The sequence below is a fragment of the Capsicum annuum genome, chromosome 8 (genome assembly GCF_002878395.1).
Source record: "Capsicum annuum cultivar UCD-10X-F1 chromosome 8, UCD10Xv1.1, whole genome shotgun sequence".
Lineage (NCBI taxonomy): Eukaryota > Viridiplantae > Streptophyta > Magnoliopsida > Solanales > Solanaceae > Capsicum > Capsicum annuum.
In genome coordinates, this window is record NC_061118.1 from 64560543 (window position 1) to 64573874 (window position 13332).

A 13332-nucleotide genomic window follows, 5' to 3' on the forward strand; every position below is an offset into this window, starting at 1 on the left:
AGTAAAAGAAATGCAAGATAGGGATCCTAGTCTAGCAAAGCTGAAGGAGTCAGTCAGTGATAAAAAAGTAGAAATTTTCTCCCAAGGTAGACATGGTGTATTGCGTTGCCAGGGTAGACTATGTGTGCCGTGTGTTGATGAATTGAGATAGTGAATTCTTGCAGAAACGCATGGTGCACGTTACTCTACTCATGTAGAGGCTACAAAGATGTACCATAATTTATGGGAAATTTATTGGTAGAGTGGGATGAAGAGAGATATTGCAGAGTTTGTAGCTAAGTGCTCCACATGCCAGCAGGTTAAGATTGAATATCATAAGCCAAATGGGTCTATACAGGAGTTCAGTATTCCCACTGGGAAGTGGGAGGAAGTGAAAATAGATTTTGTGACAGGTTTGCCTCGTACTCATAAGCAGCATGATTTTTTTTGGGTCATTATGGAAAGAATGACCAAATAAACTCATTTCCTACCGTCCATACTTCTTATTCCACCAAGGACTGTGCCAAGCTCTATCTCAAAAAGTTGGTTAGGTCACATGGTATTCCGTTATCTATTATTTCAGACAGAGGTACTCAGTTTACCTCCCACTTTTGGAAAGATTTTCAGAAGGGTCTTGATACCCAAGTTCATCTTAGTACAACCTTCTACCATCAGACATATGATCAGGCAAAAAAGACCATTCAGAACCTTGAGAATATGTTGAGAGCGTGTGTAGTTGACTTTAAGGGCAGTTGGGATGATCACTTGCCTTTGATTGAGTTTGCGTATAATAAAAACTATCATTCCAGTATCTAGATGGCTTCATTTGAGGCTCTATATGGAGGGATATATGTATCTCTGATTAGTTGGTTTGCAGTAGGAGAAACCGCACTAGTAGGGGCTGATTTGGTGTTTAATACCTTAGAAAAAGTACAGTTGATTAGGGAGAGGCTTAAGGCAGCCCAGAGTCGACAGAAATCATATGCAGATAAGAGGATGAAAGATCTTGAGTTTGAGATTGGTTATTTTACATATCTAAATATCTCTCCCATAAAAGGAGTGAAGAGTTTTGGTAAGAAGGGGAAGCTTAGTCCCCGATATGTTAGCCCTTATAGGATTTTGAGCCATTTTGGAAAGATGGCTTATGAGCTTGAGTTTCCAACAAACTTAGCATCAGTGCTTCCAGTATTCCATGTCTCTTTATTGAAGAAGTGTATTGGTGATCCAACTGTAGTTATTCCTTTAGAAAGCATAGATGTTTAGAACAGTCTTTCCTACAAGGAAATTCCAATCGAAATCTTGTTTGACAAGTTCGTAGACTAAGGAACAAAGAATTTCCCTTAGTCAAAGTTCTATGGTGGAATCAGTTCATTGAGGGAGCCATATGGGAAGCAAAAGTAGATATGCAGACCAAGTACCCTAATCTTGACACATTCATTCATACATTCATATATTCAGGGATAGGCCCATAGGGGATATCCTATACATTCATTGTTCATATTTATTTTTGGTTTGTTCTTCAATTTAAGACTTTGGGATTCCTTCTTTCATTATTACGAGGTTGATTTTTTATTTTGTCTATGGATTCCATAATTGATCTCATGACTTTGAGAGGCTAATTCCCTTAGCTAGGTTTATGGGAACCTTGGCGGATTAACAAAGTAGAGGAAGTGCCAAGTCGGTCTAGATAAAGGTTCTTGCATGTATTGGGTTTTATTCATTCTTATTGATTTCTTAGTATTGGCCAATGTTAACATACCGCCTAGATTATTGCTACTTACTCCAAAAGAAGAGTAGTGACTAGGAAAAAGAGATCACAACAGTAATTTAAAGATTAATTATCGATCCACACTAATTGTTATTATCTACATAAGATGGTTATCTATTATCTAGTAGCTAGAGACTCAAAAGGTAATAGTTAGCTGGAATTAAGATAAGGGTTAGTAAGGCAACATCTTGAGACTCAAAAGGTAAAGGGTGAAATCTGTCAACTCACCAAAAAGACTATTGATGGTACATAACTTACCGATTCTGCATGCTAGATATTGGAATAGTTCGACAGTGTACAATAAGTCTACTGAGTTGATAAGCCAGAGGGAACACAAGACTAGTGTTCGTCTTAGATTGTTTACAACCAAAAGCAACCAAGCCTTGTTATTTTTAGCTAGTTACTACAAATCCCCCATTTTTACTTTTCTGCATTGCCTGGTCATTTCAACAAGTTCGATATAGATTTCTCGCCTATTCACTGTGGGATTGACCCTAACCTAGTTGGGTTATTATATTTTGACAGCGATTGCCTTATTCTTCTAAGGAGGGATAGTTTGGGTATTATCAATATCCAGAATAACAAGATCAACACAAGTATCAACATCACTAACTTTCACAACATATATCCTGAATACTCGATCCACTACTAAATAATTACCAACGGGAGTAAATATGCTCAATGGTACTTATAGTAAATCAGTAAACAACTCCAACTAGGGTTAATATTAAGCAGATATATAAGAATAAATGGATTACAAATCAAATAAAGAATAAGACGACTAGTGGCACACCAATATAATACCTATAACTATAGCATACAAAGTCTGAGCCTCGAGTCTAGTAAAAACTACATACAATTGACCACTTTGGCCGCCTGACTGGGCACTCTACCGACCTCCTATCCTACCTGTCTGAGAACTCCCTCGAGTACCCTAGGAGCCACCCTGAGACTAAGTGAACCACCTCTACTCGAGGGATAAACTACTCTAATAGGGGGTCCACTTTGAGCTGAACCAATTATCACATAACGAAAAACACGCTCTCGGGAATAGTGACCATGACCCCCATAACTATAACACATCCCATGAAAGGATCCAGAACCAACAGATCCGGTTTACCCTAAATGACCACCATATTTAGATTGACCAGATAATGAACCCCTTAAAGATAAACCACTGCCCTCACTAGGGAGATATCTAGCAATAGACTGACCTTCATTAGTAATCTGAAGGGTTGCCTTAATAGGTCGAATCGACTGACTCTGGGCTGAAAGAATGGACGCAGAAGATACCTACTCTGAGTACTACCACCTCTGACTCAGGAAATACTGCACCCCCTACTGAATCTTTCTTGAAATCTAAACCTCTTATCAAGTCCCCCATGACTCTCACGATGCACCTCCTCTATCAACTGAGTGTGACCAGACACCTCGACAAAAGACCTGCCCACAATAACTACATATGGATGGGAAAGCCCACCCCTTTGACAAAATAATGAACTATCTTATACTCAAAAGTCCACCAATAAATACATATGGATTAGAAAGCCCACCAACAATCCCCAAATACTGAATCAAGGAATCTTTAAGCAATAAAAATGGAATAAAACCTGGTCCCTATCCCACCATTAGCTGAGGCAGAAAAATCTTAGCTCAGATGCAGAAATAGGGTCTGGAGAAGACAGCCTATCTTGGCCCCTAGATAGGAACACACCACGAGGTTGTCCTCGACCTCTAGATCATCCACAAATCGGAGTAGAATCTGTAGTCTCAATCTTTGGACCCTCATCTCGTATAGAGGTAGCGCATGTCCTGGCCATCTGTAAAAGAGTAGAGTTAAGGGAATATTCTACATACCTACTCAGACTCTTAGCACGATATGAGTTAAAGAAGTAAAAAACTCCTAAGGATGTCCTATAGCCTTTCAATGATAGGAAACATACGTCAACATTCTGATCTGCGGGGATCTACTAAACATTTGCTCTTGTACCAACAATATCAGTGAAATCTAGGCTCTGATACCAATTTGTCACGACCTGGTTTATGAGTCATAATGGCACCTACTAAATCTCGCTAGTAGGTAAGTCAATACTATAACCCCAAACATAACGCAAAGGGGTAATCCAGCAAGAAAGGCCCAACATAGGCAAAATTCAAGAGCATCAATTGTAAACATAATGGTTCTAGACAGAATAAATAGTCAAATAAGATACCAATCCCAAAACCTTCTAAAGTTATTAAAGAGCATCAAATAGTATCAGTATAACTTCAAGTCTAGAATAATCAATACATCTATCTCGAATACTAAAGACTGAATGCAAGAGATAGAAGGAAAATGGATGACTCAAACTCTATGAGCTCACCCTATTTTTGAAAACCAATCACCGCACGAGAAATGATCAACGGTGATAACTAATACCCGAATCTGCACCGAAAAGGTACAAAAGTATAGTATGAGCACCAAAATAGTGGGTACTTAGTAGGCTTCATCGGCTGGCTGAGCTAAGTCATGATATAAAGATGATATAATGCAAGATAATCCTAAGTAAGTCAAGGTATATAATCGAACCTAAATCATCGCCATCATCAAAGTGTATAGTAAGTAATCAAATCGGAATAACAATGTAACATAAGACATTAACACATGTTAATATCACTGTGCATAGCAATCAATAAATATCAGAATAACAATGTATCATTAGACATCAATGCATACAAATATTGTAGTACATAAAAATTAGACAATTCAAAATCATACACATCATAAACATTAACAAAAGCATTCACAAGTACAAAGTTGGCTCCTATACGTAAATTGGTGTATAAAGTAAAGAACATATCACAACATCCCATACCATCATAGAGTACACCCAAGAGAAACATAAAGGAATCAAGTCAACTCTATATCCAACTTCCTTATTATTCTATAGTTTTCTACAATTTCCATTAATCGGCTATTTGCCAACATTCACAATAATCATCTATGTTCGTAATTAAACAATATGTACTAAATACTCATAACCACAACAATAATAATATCACCCAATAACTATATCATCAATACACACTAATACCTCTTTCTTAGCTAGCCAGTACTTACAACTAGTCCAACTACTCACTAGTCATCATATAACCTCTAATTATTTTCTATCCACTATTTATAACATAATCACTATTCATGGGTCAACAACAAACCATTATTCACTAACTAGCCAATATCTAGCATCTATCCAATGTTCATCACTAGATCATATTCGCCATTTTGACCAATATTTATTTCTAGCCATCATAATTCCACTAGCCACCATTTATCAATTAACTGTTATCTACCATTTATTCACTATACATCTATCAACTAACATCTTTTATTAATTAGCATCATTAATCCATAAATTTCCATTTAACAACTAATCCATATTATAGACTTAGTCATCAATAGCCACTAATCATCACCTTCGCTAAACCCATTATCACTAACCCCCATAACAAAATAATCATCACTATTAATAGCCATCGAAGCCACTAGTCATCTTCATCACTAAGGTTCACTAATCCATTAGTCACTATTAGCCACTTAAGCAATATCCACCACCAATCATCTTTTAAATCTTAAGTCAACATCTATACCCCCATTATACCTTAACTCATTAGAAGACTATAACCAATATCTCCAATATCAATACTATACTAAACTACACAAGAGCATAAATTAACATATAATTTCCATACATAAGGCTATCCAAAATTGAACCGATAAATATATATATAGACACGTCAACAATTATCCTTCGGTCTTAACGAGTATCATCATAGCATCATAGTATCGTCTAACCTTGCCGGGTATCATTATGACATAATAGTGTTCTCCAAACTTGTCGGGTATCAATATATCATCACAATATTCTCCGACCGCATTGGGTATCACCATATCATTATAATATCCACCAGCCAAACTAGGTATCTCATTTCATCACAATAACCTCCAGCCTTGCCAGGTATCAACATATCATTATAGTATTCTCCTACCTTTTCGGGCATCAATATATCATAATAATAGCCTTCTGCCTTGCCGGGTATCAACATATCATCATAATATCCTCCGGCCTTGTCGAGTATCAACATATCCTTATAGTATCTTTCGATCTCCCAGAGTATCAATTTATCATTATATTAAGTAAATTGATATCATTAATAAAGGACAAGTGTAATACCCCATAATTTCCTAGCTCAGTTTAGTCTTCAGTACATGAGAATCCCTAAGTAAAATTTTTGTTCTAGGTGGAATTTCCTAGATTTAGACCCACCATCTTATAGGAAATTCAGTCAGCTTTCCAATGATATAAAATTTACCCAGCTTCGATAACCGAGTAAGAAGTTATGACTATTTTAAGTTCCAATCATAAAACACCATCATTTCAGTCAGTAGTGCATCGCGTCATAGGTCCAAATGACAATTGTTAATTTCCAGTGTGACTTCGCGATCTCACCATAATACGGAGGGCCTCCAGTTCCCAATTGACCATATCCAGTAAGGGTCCATGATTATGCCACATCGCGTCATCAGCCCAATTCCCAGTTGTCATTTACCAATGACACAACGTGATAGCGCCGCGTCGTGCCAGGGCCCCAAATTGAAAGTTTTGGTGAAAAATTAAAGTTTCATACAAGGTTAAGTTATTCTTTTTCCATGTATTTAATCCATCCAGATGTGGGATTTAATCCCTAAAATGTATTTAGGTCATTATTAACTCACTTATCCCTAATTTAAGACAATCTCTCTCAAAGATAGAAAACCCTAGCCTCTAAGTTTCAAGAGCAATGTCAAGAATCCATCTGAGAGTCTTCAAGAACTTCAAGAATTAAGATTCCCAGGTATGTTAGATATTCATTCATGGATTTTTACCTTTCATGGAGCCCAAGAATCCCCTTTTCAAAATATAAAACTTTGGATTCCATGCTTTCTATATTTGAATTGAATTGAATTCATGTTTCATATTATTGTTGGTTTTTCGTCCATGATTTAATTACAAGTTTTTATGGAATTAATCATTATAAATGTTGAATTGCATGATGTCATGATAAACCCTATGATGCACAAGTTGATTGATGTAGCCATGATGACCATGTGTGTTTACTATTGTGTGACCTAAGCATGCTCCCCAAGTGTTTGTCTAAATGCCTAAGTGAATGAAATAGTGTCAATATACCATGATAGCATGTACTCCCCATTTATGTGCTAGTCAATGCATCCCAAGTGTTTGTTTAAATATCTTAATGAGTGATTTATGAACATGTAGCCACAGTCATATTTCCAAAACTTATGCCATAATTTACTTTTAATGTTATCGAGTCCTGGGGGTACTGAATACCCGACAATCTAGCTATTTACCTAGAGCCTTAGTGATTACGGAATAAATTCTGTAGTATCACAAATAGAAGAACTTAATTAGTTATCAAACTCAACTTACTCAGTCTAGTCCAGTCCAGTCTAATAAGTCAGTGTGATTCAGTTGGGAGTAGGAACTAGCACCCAGCGAGTGTAGAGGAGACGACTTCTCCCGTCAAGCAAGCAGAGTCGTTAGTAGCAGTATCACACTATAGAACTACATAGCTAGCATAGGATGTGAGGATTCACCCATCAGATTAAGGCTTGGTAACCTCCCAGGGGTCACCTATCAGATTAGGCTTGACTTCCTATTCAGGGTTATCCGTTAGATAGGCTTGACCACAGCAGTGTCTTAACCCATGGTACGGTACTGACACCCTTTCAACTAGGGTTACAGGTTGGACCCCACTCAATTTACTCAGGGGAATGTCGGTTAAGTGAGAATTCCCACAATTTCAGTTTTAGTCTCAATCTTTAGAATGGAACTCAGTTCAGTTCTATAGAATCAAGATTGTCAGATACAGTCACTCAGTCATCAGTAATTTAGATTATCAATAATCTTATATTATCAGTGTATTTAGTTATCAGTTTTCAAATTCAGTTTCAGTATACTCAATTATAGTATGCACAGTATGTTCAGTAGTTACAGATCCTCTATGCATGCTAATCTAGCTCTTGCATATCATTCAATTAGTTGTTGTTCATGCATATAAACCCATGCATTCAGCCTTACCTCATTTATCATACCAGTAAATTCCCATATACTGATCACATACTCGTTTTTTGCACTATGATGTCTCATATCATAGGTTCGGACACTCAAATTCCTGACCACACATAGCCAGTTCCAGTTATAAGCAACAATTATAGTAGAGAGTACTCATACTCTGAGGATGTTAAATTACTTCAGTACATTTAGTGGTTTATTATTTTAGTAGTCAGAGTTAGTTGGGTACTTGTCCCATCAACTCTATATTTAGATAGTTAGAGGCTTTTCAGACTAGAGTATTTTAGACAATTGTTCAGCATTTTAGTATTTTATTCAGTTTTCATTATTGTATTTTTAACCTTATGACATTTCAGTTTATTTTTCATATTTATTTTAGTATTATTATCCAGTGCTCACTGTAGATATCAGTCATGGGTTAGCTTGTGGTCCTTCGGGATCGTAAGCACTGTGCAACATCTGGGGTACAGGCTCGAGGCATTACAAACTTGGTATTAGAGCCTAAGGTTAAAAAGAGCCCTAGTGAGTCTAAAATCAGCATAAAGTAGAGTCTTGTGCATGGGTGTAAAGCACACCACACTAAGGACGAGAGGCTACGAGATGTTCTTAGGAAAAGTATCCCTTCTATCAGTATTCATGTTGTGTGAGTGAGCATAAGCTCTAGTTAACCCTCAGTCAACTCATCTCTTCCTTTCATTTACATAACATGCCTCCAAAAAGGACAAAAGGAAGAAGGAATAGGAATCAGTCAGTTCCTTAGCCCGTTCAGGCAGATCCCCTAAATGAGTATATCTCTCATGCAGAATTTAGAGCTACATTCACTACTCTGGCCAAATTAGTCACAACTCAGAATGAATGGCCAGCTAATGTTCTGGCCAACCTAGTGGCTAATACTGCTATAACTAGAATTCAGGAATTCACCCTAATGAATCCTCCCCTATTCTCAGGATCTAAGTTAGAAGAGGATCCATAGGAGTTCCTCGATCATGTTCAGAAAGTCACAGATATCATGGGAGTGACCTCTAGTGAGAGTGCTAAGTTGTCCTCTTATCAGCTGCAAGATGTGGCTTATATATGGTTCAAACAATAGAAGATAGATAGGGGTATAGATGCAGGTCCCGTAGAGTGGAAAGAGTTTGCTACTGCTTTTCTAGATAGATTCTTTCTCTTAGGGTTGAGAGAAGCCAAAGTATTAGAATTTATAAATCTCAGGTATGGAAATATGAGCGTGAAAGAGTACTCCCTTAAGTTTACTTAATTATCCAGATATGCTCCTCATGTGGTAACAAACAATAGGTCTAGGATGAGTAAGTTTGTGTCTAGGGTGTCAGAGAGTATGGTTAATGAGTGCAGAACTGCAATGTTAATTAAGGAGATGGACATATCTATACTAATTGTCCATGCTCAACATATTGAAGAGCAGAAGGCTAAAGAAAAAAGAGAGGGAAAATAAGAGAGCTAGAACAGGTAGTTTTAATTCAATGAGCCTAAGTCAGATCGTGGTAACAGTTTCTAGTTTTTCCCAAAGTTCTCAGTCCAAGCTCTGTCCTCAGCCAGTTTTTTGATGACCCAGGCTAGCGTAAGCAATGGTTGTACTAATCCATTTTGTAGAGAGTATGGTAAAAACCATTAGGAAGAGTGTAGGGCTGGCAGCAATGTTTGTTATGGATGTAGAAAATCGGGCCATAGGCTCAGGGAATATTGAGTAGCTACTCAGAGAGGTAGGTATATGCATTATCAGGGTCAGTCTCATCAATCACCAGTTCACTCCAGTCACCCGAATCAGCAGGGATCCTCTTCTAGTGCCACTCACGATCAGCGTCTAAATAGATTTTATGCACTTTAGTCCCAATAGGATCAGGAAAGTCCTCCTGATGTGGTCACTAGTAAGTTACAAATCTCCCACTTAGATGTTTATGCCTTATTAGATCCATGAGCTTCTCTAAATTTTATAATTTCTTACATAGCATTCCATTCCAAGGTTAAGCCCCGAAACAGTAGTAGGGTTATTGATTTAGTGACCCATGAACTTAGAACAATGACTTTAATCTAAGGAGGAGATGGTAGTATAATACATGGTAGAAGACCATGCATGCTTACAGTTCCTAGTATAAGGAGTTCCAATTCACTCTTTAGTACGAATTAGGTTCCATAAGTTAAGAAATTCCAAACTCAGGTCATACAGTTCATGACACACGTATTTATGTTTCCCAGTATGCTCAGTTCCCATGACTCATGTTACACTCTTAATGGTTCGTGAATTTCAGTTTATATCAGGTTTTCCTCAGGCCTAAGTTTTGTGTCGAAGTCATTCAGTCATGATTAAATTAGATGGTGTCTCGTACATCATTACAGTATTTCTTAAATATACTCAGTCACATATTTCGTACCGTTATAAACTTGTTATCAGTTACCATCTCATATCATTCTCATGCCAGTTATATATTTCATGAATCAGTTTTAGCCATGTAATCATGCATCAAATATGCATGTTCAATATGTAAGTTCAGTCTATCAGACTAGTCACATAATCATGCTTCAGTTGTGCATGTCTAGCTCAGTATGTAAACTCAGTCTGTCAGTATTCTCTTAGCTTAGTTTAGTCTTCAGTACATAAGAATCCTTAAGTAGAATTTTTATTCTAGGAGGAATTTCCCAGATTTAGACCCACCATCTTGTAGGAAATTCAGTCATCTTTCCAACAATATAAAATTTATCCAGATCCGATAACCAGGTAAGAAGTTATGGCTATTTTAAGTTTCAGACGTAAAACACCATCATTTCAGTTAGTAGTACGTCGCGCTATCTAGTGTGAATTTGTGATCTCTCCACATCGTTGAGGACCTCTAATTCTTAATTGACCAAATCCAGTAAGGGTCCGTGATTATGTTGCATTGCGCTGTCAGCCCAATTCCCAGCTATCAGTTTCTAGTGACACGGTGCGATAGCGCTGCGTCATGCCAGGGCCCCAAATCAGAAATTTTGATGAAAAATTAAAGTTTTATCCAAGGTTAAATTAGTCTTTTTCCATGTATTTAATCCATCCAGATGTGGGATTAATCCCTAAAAATGTATCTAGGTCATTATTAACTCACTTCTCTCCAATTTAAGATATTCTCTCACAAAATAGAAAACCCTAGCCTCCAAGTTTCAAGAGCAATCTTAAGAATCCCTCCGAGAGTCTTCAAGAACTTCAAGAATTAAGATTCCCAGGTATGTTAGATATTCATTCATGGACCCAGGTATGTTAGATGTTCATTCATGGATCCTTACCTTCCATGGAGCCCAAGAATCCCCTTTTCAAAATATAAGACTTTGGATTCCATGCTTTCTATGTTTGAATTGAATTGAATTGAATTGAATTCATGTTTCATGTTATTGTTGGGTTTTGTCCATGATTTAATTGCAAATTTTCATAGAATTAATCATTATATGTGTTAAATTGCATGATCTTCATGATAAACCCAATGGTGTACAAGTTGGTTGATGCAGCCATGATCACCATGTGTGTTTACTATTATGTGACCTAAGCATGCTCCACAAGTGTTTGTCTAAATGCCTAAGTGAATGAAATAGTGTCCCTATACCATGATATCATGTACTCCCCATTCATGTACTAGTCAATGCATCCCAACTGTTTGTTAAAACGTCTAAATGAGTGATTTATGAACATGTAGCCATAGTCATGTTTCCAAAACTTATGACATGATTTAATTTTAATGTTATCGAGTCCTAGGGGTACTCAATACCCGACAATCTAGAAATTTACCTTGAGCCTTAGTAATTATGAAATAAACTCCGTAGTATCATGAATAGTAGAACTCAGTCAGTTACCAAACTCAGCTAACTCAGTCCAGTCCAGTCTGATCAGTCAGTGTCATTCAGTTGGGAGTAGGAACTAGCACCAAGTGAGTGTAGAGGTGATGACTTTTCCTATCAGTCAGGTAGAAACATTAGTAGCAGTCTCACACTACAGAACTACGTAGCCAGTGTAGGATGTGAGGAGTCACCCATCAGATTAAGGCTTGGCTACCTCCCAGGGGTCACCCATCAGATTAGGCTTGACTTCTTGTTCAGGGTCACCCTTCAGATAGGCTTGACCTCAACAGTGTCTTTACCCATGGCACGGTATTGGCACCCTTCCAACTGGGGTTACAGGTTGGACCACACTCAGTTTACTCAGGGGCATATCGGTTAAGTAAGAATTCCCACAGTTTCAGTCTCAGTCTCAGTCTTCAGAATAGAACTCAATTCAGTTCTATAGAATCAAGACTGTTAGATACAGTCACTCAGTCATCAGTAATTCAGATTATCATTAATCTTAGATTTTCAATATATTTAGTTATCAGTTATCAGATTCAGTTCTAGTATACTTAGTTATAGTATGGACAGAATGTTCAGTAGTTACAGATTCTCCATGTATGCTAATCCAGCTCTTGCATATCATTCAGTTAGTTATTGTTCATACATATAAACTTATACATTCAGCCTTACCTCATTTAGCATACTAGTACATTCCCACGTACTGATCACATACTCATTTTTTGCACTATGATGTCGCATATCATAGGTTCGGATGCTCAGGTTCCTGACCGCATATAGCCAGTTCTAGTTATCAGCAGCAATTATAGTAGTGAGTCCTTATACTCCAAGGATGTTAGATTACTTCAGTACATTCAGTAGTTCATTAGTTTAGTAGTCGTAGTTTGTTGGGGACTTGTCCCATCAACTCCATATTCAGATAGTTAGAGGCTTTTTAGACTAAAGTATTTCAGATAGTTGTTCAGTATTTCAGTAGTTTATTCAGTTTTAATTATAGTATTTTGAACCTTATGGCATTTTAGTCCATTTTCCACATTTCTTTCAGTATTATTATCTAGTGCTCACAGCAGATATCAGTCATGGGTTAGCTTGTGGTCCTTCAGGATCGTAAGCACCGTGTAGAATCCGGGGTACAGACTCGGGGTGTTACAACAAGCCCCACAAGGGATAAAGTTAATAACAAGCCCTATGAGGGCTAAAGTAAATAATAATCCCCACGAGGGCTAAAGTATATAAATATAAAAGAGAAGCGAAGAAGTGCATACCTCCACAATCCAACGTTCATCATCAATGTCACTTTGTAAATAGATTTGTGTATAAGTAACATGAATATTATAAACTATCATCGGGTTTTTCCATTGGAACTTATATTTTTAACACCAATATCTTCCTCCGTCCCATACCGAAGAGATAGGTATATAGATATGTATACTAAGTGGCAAAAACATTACCATAATTAGTTGAATAGTGAGATATCATGAGTCCAAGCATGGTTTATTGAATATCCTTACATATAGTCAATAAGCATGCCTTTTAGCATCATTAGCGTCATTTTTTCCAATATCGACATTAAGAAAGATTTCCAACATGATTATTAGAGAATAATTAAGCATGATCATAATCATGGGTAATGGCTTAGTCAACGGCTAG